Raw genomic sequence first — 16,435 nt, forward strand, 5'->3', positions numbered from 1 at the left:
TGGGGGGAAAAAAAAAACAGTCCAGATGTTAAGCTTGCTTTTTTGTTATTCTTTCAGCAAATTCACATTGCAGTCATTGATCTCCAGTTTTCAGATGGGGAGCTCTAAATTACTGTAAACATTCTGCCTCAGCTGTCTTTTAAATTCTTTCAAGCAGTCAGCATTGAAGTGAAGATGGTCATTAGTCATTGGGGACGATTTTAACTCTTTGGGTAACAGTGAGAAGTCTCTTCCCACAGTGTTGGAAGTGACCCTTCTATTGCCCAAATAGAATTCTCTTTTGCTTCAGTTAATACTCAGGCAAACAAGAAAGAAGTTACTGAATTTACTTGGCAACACATTTTTTAAAATTTGTGTTAATTAGTTATACATGACAGTAGAATGCACTTTGATGCATCATCATAAATGGAATATAATTTCTCATTTTTCTGGTTGTATATGATATAGAATCCCACCAGGCATATAGTCATATATGTACATAGGGTAATAATGTCTGATTCATTCTACCATACCCATATACCTTCCCCTACCTTCACTACCCTCTACCTAATCTAACATTCTTAAAGCCCAAGATGATTTGATATGAAGTATCCAAGCTATTTGTGAAAGGAAGTATCCATATGAACTGATGCCACATTTTAGCTTTGAGTAGTTAAGAGCTCCTAGATTAAAACACTGACAGAAGGGGACTAATGTCCTGCTAGCTCTAGACCCATGATTCTCAAGCCTGGGTGCATGGTAGATTCATTGGAAAAACATTTTAAAAATTCCTATGCACAAACACCTTTCAATACTATTAGAACTAGAATCTCTGGGAAGAGGGTCCTAGATAGAAGCAGCTCTGAAAAACTCAATGATTGTCTCTTCCTTCCAACAACCAGTTTGAGTGCAGAGTTTTTCACAGATGTTCAACAGAGTGGGAAAACTAAGTTAAAAGTGCAGGATTTTTATAATACAAAACTTGATCCTTTAAGAAAGGTTGCCTTTTCTTCTAAGAGCAGCTATTTTGCTTTGCATTGCTTGAGAAAATCCTTTTCCATTATTAAATAAGTAAAATGCTGTCACAACTCAGCTTAGAATAGTTTATGCATCCTGAGAAAAGGCAAGATTGTAATCAAAACCTGTAATTCAGAACACATGCCCTTCTGGCTTCAATCTGGGACTCAAATTTGAAATCACCAAGTTCCTTTGTAACAGAGACATGTGGCGATCTCTGTATATGTTATCAGTGTTTCCCTGTCAGCTTAGGCTCAGTTTTACTTGTTCTCCAGGTCAGATGTCTATCGTTTGGGTTTCTATCCAGGCTTCTCAACAGGAATTTCATGGATGATACTCAGCTTCCACTTTAAGTCATATGTTCTTAGGCATATACTCTAGATATCTTGAGAATCTATGATGACTTATGTGAAATGCATTAGACACATAAAAAGAACAGCTTAATTTTATTTATACATTATTCTTTTTTTCTTAGTCTTCAAAATATGATTTTTTAAAAATGACAATAGCCAAGTCTAGTGGGGCATGCCTGTAATCCCAATGATTTATGAGGCTATGGCAGGAGGACTTCAAGTTTAAGGCTAGTCTCATCAACTAAGCCAGGCCCTAAGCAGCTTAGTGAGACTCCTTCTCAAAATAAAATAAAATTTAAAAAAGGCTGGGAATGTGAGTCAGTGGTTAAGCATCCCTGGGTTTGATCCACAGTAACCCCCCAAAACAATGACAGCAATAGTAATTGCAGTTTCAAAAAATTCTGAATTTGTGTGATATCATAAAGTTGTTGGTAATGCTCTTTGTTGGAGACCCTTTAATTTGATTTTAGCTATAATTTTAATTATTTCTTGCCTCCTACTGCTTTTGCTGTTGATTTGTTTTTGAGATGTAATGTGAGGTCATTTATTTGTTGACTTTTTCTTCTTTTAAGGAATTAACTCCATGCAATGAACTTTCCTCTTTGTACTGCTTTCATAGTGTCCCAGAGATTTCTATATGTTTTTGTCTATGTTCTCATTTACCTACAAGAATTTTTTCATCTCCCTCTTGATGTCTTCTGCAATCCATTGTTCATTCAGTAGCATATTGTTTAGTCTCCAGGTGTTGGAGTAATTTTTATTTTTTATTTTGTCATTGATTTCCAATTTCATGCCATTGTGATCTGATAAAATGCATGGTGATATCTGTACTTTTTTTGTATTTGCTAAGAGTTGCTTTGTGGCATGTTATATGGTCTATTGTGTAATAAGAATTGTAATGCATTTTGCTGTCATTTATTTTTTAAAAAAAATCAATTTAAAAATTTAAAACATTTAAAAAAAGAAAGAAGAGCCAATATCCAAAGGTATACATATTGTATGATTCCATTTATTTAACATTCTCCAAAAGACAAAACTATAGAGATGGAGAACATGTTATTGGTTCCCTGGGGTTAGGGATGGGGATATTTGTGGTGATGGAATTGTTCTGTATCTTCATTGGGGGTGTGTGGTTAATATGAATATATACGTGTCATAAAAAACAGAACTACAAACACAAAAATGAATGAATGTAGAACTGAGAAAACAAACATGCAACAACAAAAAAGAGACCCTTTAATTTATTGATTTTTGGTTGTACTGGTTTTTGTAACTCAAAAATTTGGGGACTCCACACTCTGAAAGAAATTCTGAGCACAAGGTGACTTGCAACCACAATTGTTTTGTCATACTATTCAAATAAACTATTTAGTTAAGGTCCCCATTTTCTCCTGGGCAACAAAAACTATCGGACAACCATCCATTTATGTCTAGTTTTCATTCTGCTCTGTTCTGAGGACTGAAATTGGTTTCATTATAACGGAGTTCAGTTATCAAATGATAACAGATAAATATGTGCTTTGTGAGAAGGGCATTCTAGCTACAGTCTGAATAGCTCCTTCAAATGCTACCCTTCCCTCCTCCAACCTCCTGCAGGACCTTGTCAGTCCTCTTGACTGGCATTTATCACTTGCTTCCTAGAGATATATGTAATTATATATGAGCAGATCCTTGGCATCTTGTGAATTTAACATTTCCAGTTTTAACTCTTCACAAGTGACCCTGAAGTGCTTATAATTTGTATAATGTGTCATATTGTTGTGATATGAATTTAAATCACACTTTGAGCTGTGTGACTTAGCCACTGTGATAGCTGAACAGCTCCCCAACATCTCCTCTCCTTGCAGTCCAGTTTTTCTCTGTTATTTGTACAAGATCAAGACATTTTATTCTTATTGGAACAACCAAAAATATTTTAGTGCAAACTGACAGATAACTAATTGGTGAAGTAAATATCTTTGTGGCAAATCTTTCAGCTTTGATAGAAACAAAACTTAGGGGAGAGAGAGAGAGAGAGAGAGAGAGAGAGAGAGAGAGAGAGAGAGAGAAACATTCAGTGTTTGCTATGTGCCTGAAACTTTACAAATAACTTTATAATCATGATCTCATTGGATCTTCATAACCCCACCAGCAATGTTGTTAAATTCATTCTGAAGAAGAGGAAAACAAAACTTAGAATGTGGGGCTTAGAAGTACATGAACAGAAGCCAGGGGTGGTGGTGCATTCCTGTAATCCCAGCGGCTCTGGAGGCTGAGGCAGTAGGATTGCAAGTTCAAAGCCAGACTCAGCAAAAGCCAGGTGCGAAGCAATTCAGTAAGACCTTATCTCTAAGTAAAATACAATATAAGGCTGGGGATGTGGCTCAGTGGTTGAATGCCAGGGGTATTCAATCCTCAGTACTCAAAAATAAATAAATAAAAGTTTGTGAACAGAGCTGTGATGTGCCGTAAAAGGTATGTTTGACCCCAAATGTGCACAGGTTGAGTATTCCTTTTCCAAAGTGCAGAATTGTTGCAGATTTTTTTTTTTTTTACAAATATTGAAATATTTTCCTGTTTTTTTTTTCTAATGATGCATCTTGGGGATAGGACCCTATTCTAAACATAAAACTAGTCTGTTGCACATTTTCACTAAACACAGAGTGAAGGTAATTTCATGTAAGATTTTTAATAATTTTGTGCATGTAACAAAATTTTATAGTATCAAATGTTCCATTTGTGGTGTCAGATTGATATTCAAAAATTCCAGATTTTTGAGAATTCTGAATTTTATATTTTCAGATTTAGGAGGCCAAATTCTACCTACGTCCTCCCAACGCTCCACATTATTCTCATATTCCTTCTGTCTGGTTATGAGTTCATTCAGATTTTCCTTGGAGCACTTATATCAAAACAGTTATTATTACTGATTTGGTGGACATAGGTGGATGAATTAATAAAAATAAAAAAAAATAATGGATCTGTTCATTCATTAATTTATTCTCTTGCCTTTTCCTTCCTTCCTTCCTGCCAGCCTTCCTCCCTTCCTTTCTTTCTTTTTTATTTTATTTTTATAGTACTGGGAATTGAACCCAGTAGCACTCTAACACTGAGCTAGGTTCCCATCCTTTTTTATTTTAATTTTTAAATTTTGAGATAGGAAACTGGCCTAAAATTTACAACATTTCTACCTCCACCTCTCAAGGATCAGGGATTATAAGAATGAGCCACTAAACCCAGCCACTTGCTTTTTCTTTATCAGCAAAAACTAAATGAGACAAAAATGTCTATATATTTTAAACATTAAACACTATAAATCAATCTCTAGCACTCATTTCATTGTCATTTGCAGATCAAGAGAGCTGTGGTGTGAACCCAGAAGGAACTATAGACTCTATGTAGACAGAGTGCCTTGCCTAATCAACTATCAGAAAAAGACAACACTACCTCTCATTTGTTCATGATAAAGGCTTTAAAATAACATGTATTTGATATTTCCATCTGTGTAGATTACCATAGCACCAATTAGAAAACTGTTTATAATTATAATAATGAAAAAGAAGTACAGAGGGCTAATAGGATACATAATAGGCAATATACTTTATTTTTCAAGGTTTCTGAGAAAATTTCCCTTAGGAAATCATATTTCAGTGGAAAAATGCCCAAGACAGATGGGACACCATGTCCATGGGGTTAATAAGCCAAAAGGATCAGTAAGCATTTGAAGAGTTGAAAAAAAAAATGCAGGCAAAATTTGGAGACTGAAGTTCTAAAGTTATGCTATTCTGAGTGGGAGGGAGGAAAAAGAGAGAGAGCAGGAGGACAGGGGAAGGGTAGGGATAGAGGGAGATAAGGGTAGCGGTGAAGGAAGAAAAATAAAGGAAGAGAGAGAACAGGGACAGAGATGATTTAGACATAGTTAGTCAATGAAAAAATGAAGCATGTACTTTTTAAAATGATTTTTTTTTCTCCTCAAAGATAAAATAAAAATACATCCTATTAATTATTGGGCCAGAAAAGAAATCAACCTTAAATTGAACACTTAGAAAGCAGTAAAGAGAATACACCATAAAAATATAATAAAATAAAACTCGTATTTAGAGGATAATTTATTTTTTTCAAAGCCTTTAAAGTTTAAAGACTGAATTATTAGAAACTTAATCCTTATCATAAGAAATTAGTAAAAGAACAAGACAATACATCAGAATAGATAGAAAGTGGTAGTTTAAAAAATGAAATTGAAAATAAGGACTTAGAAATAAAAAGAAAATAATAAAATAAAATGGTCAAAGAGGCTAGTGCACCCAAAACTACTTCTCTTAAATAAGTAAATAAACATAGATGACATATTTTCTTCCTAGAAAATATCAGGAGTATTCATTAGTGCTCTACTGTTAGCTTGTTCAAGCTTATGAAAGAAATTTTATGTATATCTCTGTACTTCCCACTTGCTAAACTGATTGTTGAGGGACATGCACACCACAGACACTGGTAAAATGCTATTAATCAGAGCTTTGTTTGTGTGTGTGCTCTCCAGAGAGATGGTATTTAAATATTTACTCATATTGCTCCAACATTTTGGCAATATTTTTTTTTTACCATACGATTTATTTTTATTTTTTTTAGTCATACATGACAGCAGAATGTAATTTGACATATAATACATACATGGAATGTACATACATCAATCATATTGTCTATTCTATTCTGCTGCCCTTCCTATCCCCCTACTCCTCCCCTCCTCTTCCATCCTTTCTCTCTATCCAATCTAATGTGACACACTTTTTTTTTCTTTTTCTCATCACTACATCATATATGTATTCTGTATAACAATGAGGTTCTCCTTCCATCTTCCGTGTAATTCCCCTTCTCCCTCTTTTTCCCTCCCACCTCTCTTCCCTATTTAGTGGTAGTCTTCTTCTCATGCTCTTCCTCCCTATCCCATTTTGCGTCACCCCTCTTATATCAGAGAAGACATTCGGCATTTGTTTTTTAGGGATTGGCTGACTTCACTTAGCATAATCTGCTCTAATGCCATCCATTTTCCTGCAAATGCCATGATCTTATTATTTTTTAGTGCTGAGTAATAGTCCATTGTGTATAAATGCCACATTTTTTAATCCATTCATCTATTGAAGGGCATCTAGGTTGATTCCACACATTTTGGCAATATTTTTTTTTAATAGAGGAAACGGATGATTTCATAGAAGAATACATATTATACAAATTAAACCATAAAGAAAAATATTAGTAATTGAAACCAATTATCAAAGGATATTTAAAAGGTGTTTAACTCTACCAACATCAACAGGACCAGGTGACTTTGCTCTTGTGGGGGTATTTTGTGCACAGACGATTGCTCAGCTTGATGTTTCTGTGAGGAGTCCAGCATTAGAAACACTTATTCTGGCATCTTGCTGATGTCACTCCCCAAAAGACATTTTCCAAGGTATTGTTGAATAGAGAAAAACTAACCAAAGGAGAACAAAATAGAAAAACCTTCATCTCAGGTAAATAAATGAATTTGTGTGTGTGTGTGTGTGTGTGAGACAACTCTTTTCTTAACTATTAATATATACAAGTATGTGGATATGCTATTTGCATATGATTATATAAGTGTGATGATAATGCACACCAAGTTGATTATACACATCAAGTTGCTGGGGAAGGAGGGTATAATTATAGATAGGAAGTGAGAGTAGAAGATGGGGGAAAGTTTTAATGGAAAAAAAAAAAAAGCAGTAAAATAACCTGACTATGGATGTTCACTGGCCATGTAAAAGTATAAATAGATGTTTGTTTAGGAACCAAAGAGATACATTATATACATAAATATATAATTATATTATATAATAATAATTATAAATATATATATATATATATATATATATATATATATATATATATATCACATTGTAACACAGGTTAAGATATGGTCATATGGTCACATAAAAAAATAAAAGTGATATGTATAGTCTGTTTTGATGAGTTTATTTCAATAAAGCAAAACCCATAAACAAAAATGATTAATTGATATATGTTTACAAGCTGTTATACTTTAGTTCTATTTACCTGTGTATCTATGCATCCATCTCTCAGTTTAAAAATCTTTCTTCAATCTAAGAGAGGAAGTTGTAGAAGGATACATCCTATCCAAGAGGGATTCATTGAAAATTAGTATTTTACTTAGAACAAATAGTACATATATTCTTATAATATTTTATTGAAATTTTTTAAATATAAAGTAAATATTTTAAAGTGGGTGCATAAGAAATGCCAAGATTCTAGCATCAATAATGAAAGTTGAAAAATATATGACATGAAGAATAATAATTCAAATGATTCAAAAGTTTTCACTCAGTAAAGTCAGTAAATGGGCAAATGAACTAAACAGACACTTCTCAAAAGAAGTACAAATGGCCAACAATTACATTTAAAAAAAAATCTCAACATGTTTAACAATAAGGGAAATGCAAATCAAAACTTCATTGAGATTCCATCTCACTCCAGTCAGAATGGCTATCATCAAGAATAAAAATAACAATGAATGCTAGCAAGATTCCTGGGGTAAGGTGGGGTAAGGGAATTCAATACATTGTTGGTAAGAATATAAATTAGTGTACTCATCACTGAAATCAATATAGAGATTCCTCAAACAAACTAAAAATAGAACTGACATATGACCCCGCTACACTCCTTTGTATTTACCCCAAATGAAAAGTCTATATCCTTGACTGATACATGCTTAACTAAGATTGTCACAGCACAATCCACAATTGCCAAATTATGTCAGGCATGGTGGTGCATGGGAGACTGAGGCAGAAATTACATTTTAGAGGCCAGCCTCAGCAATTTAGAGAGACCCAGTCTCAAAATTACAAAAGGGGTGGGAATGCTGGGGATAAGGCTAAGTTGTAGAGCATCCTTGGGTTCAATCCCAGTACCCATTTTTTTTTTCCAAGCTATGGACTCAGCCTAGGTATCCATAAATAGATGACTGGCTAAAGAAAATGTGATACATAAAAACAGTGGTTTTATTCAGTCATAAAGAACAAATTTGTCATCTGCAGGAAAATGGATGGATCTGCAGAATATCAGGTTAGATGAAATAAGACAGACTCAGAAAGAAAAGTAATGAATGTTTTCTCTCATATGTGGAAGCTAGGGGGAAACTGAAAAAAAAGATGTCATTAAAGTAGAAGAAAGACTTTTAGACTACAGGAAGAAGATCCTGTGGAGGGAGGAGGGGCAAGTAGAGGGAGGTATTTTAGAGTGAAACTGATCAAATTATGTTATATGCATGTATGAATATGCCAAAAGAAAGTGCACTATTATGTATAATTGTTGAGGACCAATAAAAATAGAAAAGACAGAAATCTGTTATATTTTCTGGGCAGCACTTTAAAAGAGTTTTAACTTCATCTGCAACAGACCCACAGATAATTAGGGCTTTGCAGGACCTTGCAATGGTACAGAACATTTGGAAAATGACCTCTAAGTCTCAACTTGAACTTGAGACTTCTATTTCTTGGGTATCGAGAAAAGTATACAGAAGCTATGACATTCTCAAATTTATCCATATGTTCTTTTGACAAGTGGAGAGCTATATTGTCTTAATTTAGTAGTGGTGCTTGACATCTGATGTACCTCCCTGAGGCAATGGTGATAGTCATCTTTAAAGTGAACTATAATCAGGATTCTGGGAAGGGCAAGATAAGAATTAGCTGTGTATTTATTTATCTTCAAATGCCAGCACTCTGTTCTGGAATATTTAATAGAAAGTCATCATTGATTCCTTCTGCAAGCATTAGCTGAGAATTGGAACTCAGAAATAGTCTAATTGAATCATATTGTATGACAGTATAAGTGGAATGTGCTCACAGAAGGTCAAAAGAGGTAACCCATAGAGATATCATATAACATCAACAATGACAGGCTTGCTTACTTCTAGATAGATTTTTCATCAGTCTAGTGCTGGTTACAACACATAAGACTTAGAATGAGGGAAAACCAGAATGCAAGTCTCAAAAATCACTGCTTCTGAGCTAGGATTGACTTATTGTCATGAGCACAGTTGTCATTTCTCTGAAATACATGTTGCATTATGCATGTTCACCTAATTATATCATACCAGTGCTCAAAACTCTACATCTATATGCTATTGCTCATATGTACTGCATACATGTAGGTTCCTTTAAAAGATGCCCATGTCTTCCGTGATTTGGCCCCTGTTTTACTCAGCTTTTTCACACTGTGACTAAATGACCCAACCAGTACAACTGTAGTGGAGGAAAAGTTTATTTGAGGGCTCACGGTTTCAGAGGTCTTAGTTTATAGAAGGTCGGCTCCATTCCTTGGGCTCCAGGTGAAGCAGAACATCATGGCGGAAGAGTGTGGCAGAGAGAAACAGCTCACATGATGATCAGAGAGCAGAAAGAGAGTCTCCACTTGTGAAATACAAAATATATACCCCATAGCCACACCTCCAGTGCCCCCACCTCCTCCAGCCACACCCCACCTGCCTCCAATTACAGCCCAGTTAATCCCATTAAAGTTTAATCCACTGAATAGATTGATGCTATAACCCAATCATTTCTTCTCTGAACATTCTTTCATTGTCTCACTTGTGAGCTTTTGGGGGACATCTCACATCCAAACCATAATGGCCTCAGTCTACTTTCCCTGTACCTCTCTCCACTAATCTGCAGACTCCTCAAGGACAAAGTTATTCCTTGCTGATGTCTTCAACACCTGGAAGACTGACAGTCACGTCACATGTATTGATTAAACATTTGATAAAGGAGAAAGCAAAATTTATTGAGTGTTAACTGCTTTGATTCAAAAAAAAAAACACCATGATGATTTCTGATAATAATCATTAGTATTGGAACAAAGGAAATTATACATCCTTGAATCTAAAGTGTATTATATATATATACACAAAATGTCAGATTATGGTTATTATAAATTATTCTACCTAACATTATATGCCAAGCAGCTTGGTTAGGGAAATCACATGGTTAAATTTTTTTCTACTTCAAAAAGTAGAAACCACAATCAGAACTCTCATGATACTTATTCTATATAAAATTTATTCCTTAACAAAATTTTTAACTTGCACTGCCTTGAGACTAGGAATTTTTGTTTGATATTTTAATAAAGTTACATTTGGTGGTATTGTTTTCACTGCTATATGAAGGATTTTGGTGAAAGAGTACTGATTCTAGCTGAACAATACCAAGGTGTAAAATTCTTTTAGAGAAACTTGCGAGTAAGTTTGTTTCTTTTTGTAGATCATGACTGCAACAAGGTCCACTTTGGAAAAGAATATAAACAAGTACAAGTATATAAAGGTGATTTGTGAAAAGAAGCTAAAACCTTATATGATCTGGGGTTTGTAAAATATTCCAAATATTCCAAAATAAATGTGCATTCCAAATATTCCCACTTGTTCCAAAAGATCCCATAGAAAACAATTAAATCAAAGGAAGATTAAAGAAGTAATAAAATATCTATAAAGTAAACCTTTACATACAGAAGGGTTAAATTGAATCTGCTGATTTTAGCATTTTTGATAAAAGACAGGATTCAAATAGTTATTTTTGAAAACATAGTCCAATTCGATTAAATAAACATTTTTTCTAGTTACACATTAACTTTATTAACCAATGGGATACTTGCAATCAATAATGCAGACTGCCATTCCTTCCTTTCAAAGGGAGAAGAACAGAGCAGAGTAAGTTCATGTGATGGATTCTATGGACTTGGACTAGGATATCATCCAATTGTTTGCTTTCTGACTTGAGCTGCTTATTCTTCCTAGGTCTTAGTTTATTTGCTTGCAGAAAGTAAAAAATATTGGTAAGTCACAAAGTTGCTGCAAAGATTATATTTTAAAAATTCCTGTGAAGTGCTTGGAAATGCCTGGCTGGAAATAAACACATAAATATAGTAATGTTTTCTTAATTTACTTTTGGGCAAGTTTTAGCTCTAAAAGGAAAATTAGGAGGCTATGGTAATCTAAGAAATTACCATACAGCATATTCACAATTTCAAAGATAATTTTAAAAATCACTAAAATCTGCAACTCATTTCTGAAGAAGAGAGAGGTGAATAAGGAATCTTCATGGTTCCCAGGAGAGGAAGAAAGAAAGAAATGGTGTTCTGTTCAGTTTGAAGAAAACTCCACATTCATCAGAGTCATCTATCCAGAAATGGAATGATCTGCCTCACAAGTTAATATATTCTCTGCCACCAGATTTAGCAAATAGCATTGGAGGGTAATTTGAGACTGTAGAAAGATTAAGGTGAGTGACAATTTAAGAATAATTGGTAATAAGTACTTAGTCCAACCAGATGATAGGAAGAGTCTCCAAATCTGAATCTATGACCTGACTCTCCATTTATTTTGCCTCACAGAGGAGGCCATAATCAAGTGGCTGTTGCTTTACCAGTCAAACTAACTGTACTCTGGTTGCTTATGAACTAATTTTAGAGTAATTTATTAACCCAGCTGTGAAACTATTGATTCCCCAGTGACTGGCCATCATTTTGTCTCCCAATACCCACACTCAGTGAAATCAACAAAATCCAGATAATTACAAATCAGTGATGAAAAAGCTGTGCACCATTACCTGCATAAGTTTGCTGTTTATTTGGATTTGTGGTTGAAGCTCTGAAAACAATGAGCTTTTTTTTTTCTTTTATTGAGAACTCTCATCAGCACATATGTTGTACTTTTGCCAGAATAAAACAATTGATTAAAAAGTTCATAACTGATTCTTTCTAAATGTAATCATTAAAAGTTATCACTTGGTATTGAAAATGATGAAACTTGGAATCAGAAAGACCAAGACCTAAGCCCCAGCTTTATCCACTGGGACTCTGGGGAAAGGTAATTACTGGTAATATAAAATATTACCTATATTTAACATGGGTTAAATTGATTGCTGCACAGGAAATTTGTGGGATCAAAAAGAGATGATGCTTTCATGCCTAGAATGCTCCCTGGCATCTTTAGTATCAAGTAAGAAAAGAGAATGTTTTATTAATGTAGCTTTTTGTTTTCACTCCTTGATATGGTGTCTCCTATTTACTCTTACATACTATAGAAGATACCTGGAGATACAGAAGTAGGAGCAGGGATAAGTTGTTATTTGCATTTCTCCTTTTATAGAGGAGTAATTGAAACTCAACATCCCACACCTAAGAAAAGGAGAAAACTCCCCCACCTCCAACAAGTCAAGTGTTCTTTCTACAACAAATTCCTACATGCTGTCTCTGGTAATGAAACAGTTTTGAAAGAATCATTTCCTGGTCTTAAGAAAGGTATTAAGTACAGCAAAAAGCAGAAGAAATGATGAAAATTTTGAGGTCACACTGCTCTGGATTTGACTGTGAGATCTGCTACTTGATGGCTGAGTGCCTTAGGCAAATTATATTATGTCTGACCCTCCATTTTCTCACCTAACCTTCAGGTAATTATGAGTACTTCATGGGGCATCTGTAAGTTTTTGAAGTAAAGAATGCATTGCCCTTGGAACAGCATTTTTCACAATAAGGCTTCCTGCTAAATATTAGTTGACATTGACAAAGGTAATAGTAAGAGGTTTAGGTGTCATAGTCCATTCAAGGAGAAAATAGGGACAAGAATTCCTTTTGGTTCTCCTTAAGTTTCCTAAATGTGATGCTTGCTCTTGGAACAGGAGTTTGTTTTTTTTACAGGAAAATACCGTGTGCTGTGTTCTCCATCTCCAGTAGTCAGAGGAAATGAGTGCAAATATTTTTCTTAACCTCTCCCTTCAGCTTTCCAAGTTCCAGTTCTTTTTCCACTCCTAATTAGCATTCTTCTCAGGAATGCCCACGGAGTGCCTGCAACTTTATTTCTGGCCCAATTCTGTTTCTGAGGCTCCTGGGTACCCCTGAGTGCCTCACACCTGAGACCCAGACATCCATCAAAACCTCTTCTCAGTGACTGTCACGGTCCCTAGGGTATGCTCACTGTTCTGAATTCCACCCAGAGCTGAGCCCAATCCTACCAGCTTCTTCGAGGAACTCATGAGTTTAGTTCTCCAGTGTCCACACACCAGTACACTACACGCCACCAAATCCAGCATGCACCATGTTGCAGTGTATTCCATCTGACTGTTTCTTCTTCAGTTGCTTTGCTATTCTTCACTGCCACAAGAATGTCCCGACCTGTGATTTTAGTAGGTATTTCTTTGTTTGCTGAATATATCTGCTAGAGAAGCTGGTTATAGATTTTATAGATAAATAAAAATATTCTCATGAGTTTTATGACAGAGTCAAAGTTTCAACAAGGACTTAAAAATGTATTTCCCTCAAAAGAAAGTTTGAGCTTTTAGTTGAATACTGAAAACAACTGGTATTGTGACCACAGCAGCATAATGCTTGCCAGAAGTATTTATAACAATTTCAAAAGTTCCTTAACTAGAGTAGCTGCTCTCTGCCATTTTCTAGTTCATATTCTCAACAACTTTTTTTTTTTTTAATGGCAATGCTGAGGTTTGAACCCAGGACCTTGCTCACTTCAGACAAGCACTCTACATCCCAGCCTCTTCCTGTCTTTGTAAACAGTCTAATTTGCATCCTGCCTTCTTTATCCTTAATAGACCAATAGATGCAAACACTTTATAAATAAAGCTGTGTTTAGGAACACTGATTTGGAATCAGATACATATGGTTTGAATTCTGCTTCCTCCATTTATCTTGTGAATTGCATAAATTGTCTTGCCTTGATTTTGTTTTATCTTGGTTTACACATGTAAGATGGTATTATAATATAGAATCTTACTTATAAAGATATGAGAATTTAATTATGCATAAAAAGACTTGATAGAATGTCTTTCAAGTAGTATAAATTAAGTAGTTTTTTTTTAAAGAGAGAGAGAGAGAGAGAGAGAGAGAGAGAGAATTTTTATTTATTTTTTAGTTTTTGGCGGACACAACATCTTTGTTTGTATGTGGTGCTGAGGATTGAACCCGGGCCACACGCATGCCAGGCGAGCGTGCTACCGCTTGAGCTACACCCCCAGCCCCTAAGTAGTATTTTTTAAAGACTGAAACATCTAGCTAATGGGGTTGACATGCACAGGACTATAGAAATCCGGGGTATAAAGAATGTTGTAGTTACTTCTGTTAATTATCATCACTATCATCACCATAACTATTCATGAACTATTAGTATATTATGTCAGCTTTCACAATTTCAAGAGATAGGTATTATTTTTTTTCCCACAATTGAGGTAATTGAGCCTCAAAGAAGTCTAGTAATTTTCAAGGATTACTCAGTTAATATGTGGAGGGGGAATTTGAACAAGTTTATGCAAAAAGTTTGGTTTCCTAATCTTCACAATATATTACTTTCGTTAGTTTGAAAAGTTTAGACAAATGGTAGACATATTGGTAGCTCACAGATGTGTTTTGGTTGTTCTAATAAAGATTTTGTTTTGATCATCTCACGTTGAAAACAGGAAAAAATCAGAACATCCAACGTCTCTAAGTCACCTCCTACAATTTTCTGAAACTCATTGTCACCACTTTTATCACTAGACATGCTTCTCCAGTTCCCACCACCCCCTATTAATAATCATTGTTATGATTTAGATATGAGGTATCCCCCAAAAGCTCATTCATGAGACAATGCAAAAAAGTTTGGAGATGAAATGATTGGGTTATGAGAGTCTTTACCTAATAAGTGCATTAATTCCCTGATAGGGATTAACTTGGTGGTAATTGTAGGCAGGTAGGGTGTGGTTGGAAGAGGTAGGACCCTGGGGTTTATATTTTCTCCTTTTTAGCAGAGTTCTCTCTCTCTCTCTCTCTCTCTCTCTCTCTCTCTCTCTCTCTCTCTCTCTCCTGGTGCCATGTCTCTAGCTGTTTCCGACCAGCACACTCTCCCACCATGATATTCTGCATCATCTCTAGTCCCAAGAAATGGAGCCAGCCTTCTGTGGACTGAGACCTCTGAAATGGTGAGCCCCCAAATAAACTTTTCCTCCTCTAATTGCTCTTGTCAGCTCTTTTAGTCACAGCAATGAAAAAGCTGACTAAAGAAGTCATCACCTGCTTGATCTTCACGGTCATGTAAATTTTCTGGCTCATTGGAGGATATGTTAAGTATGCAATGTATATTCATTTCTTGTCTATCAGAAAAACAATTTTAACCTTGTTTAATTTGAATAGATATTAAACTAAATACACTATACTTCCTTAATAGATTTGCTAATTGATTGAGGGGCAAGAATTCCTTTTGGTTCTCTGATGATATGTTTCAATTTGGTCCATGCAGTCATAATTGAACTGTGTTACCTCATGGACACTGTTGCCTCCCTATTCTAGTCCTTTGCTTTTATGATGGAAACCTCAGGAAGCACAGTGTTAAGGATGGGTTTCCTGGCTACCCCATTCCAACAGAATTTACACAAATCACCTGGACAATGAAGTTTGTAAATTTCTCAGCCTGTAATTCCTTCCCAGCAATAGTGCCAGGAGTAAAGTGGGTAAAATAGGTGGCCACATAAATTCATGTTGGTCTACTTACCTTGGTTTCATTCTTATCCATCAGAACAAGGTAGAAAGTTGCAGAACTTGCAAACTGTTTTGAGCATGGAAGGATAATAACTACTTTATACATAAATTGTAGTCTTTATACATCAATTAACTATATAAAGTCCTAACACCTCCAAAACCCTTCTCTAGACCTTGCCCAGCATATGGCTCCTGCTGTAATTATTATTTAATTTGTTTGTGTTAGTTTTCTTGTTATAATGGCATTATCCTGGAGGCAGTTTTGATGGACTTTTTAACCACCAAACTCTACTAGTTCATATCATATTTATTTCCATAATTCTCAAAAGCAAGGCATGATTTTGCCTATTTTCCTTCTTTCTCTTTCTTAACAAAGTCCTTCCTAAATATTTTAATTTAGTTCATTTTTATTTCTAGCTATCTTTGATGCTATGTTGTTTTCTTTGTGTTTTGACTCTCATTTTGAATGTTTCTTCAAATATTGCTTATTTATGCCTAGATACCAATAATAATATTTTTCCTTCCTTGAAACCAGCCCCTGTCTATATCCACAGAAG

This window comes from Marmota flaviventris, chromosome 5 (genome assembly GCF_047511675.1).
Source record: "Marmota flaviventris isolate mMarFla1 chromosome 5, mMarFla1.hap1, whole genome shotgun sequence".
In the NCBI taxonomy this organism is placed as follows: Eukaryota; Metazoa; Chordata; class Mammalia; order Rodentia; family Sciuridae; genus Marmota; species Marmota flaviventris.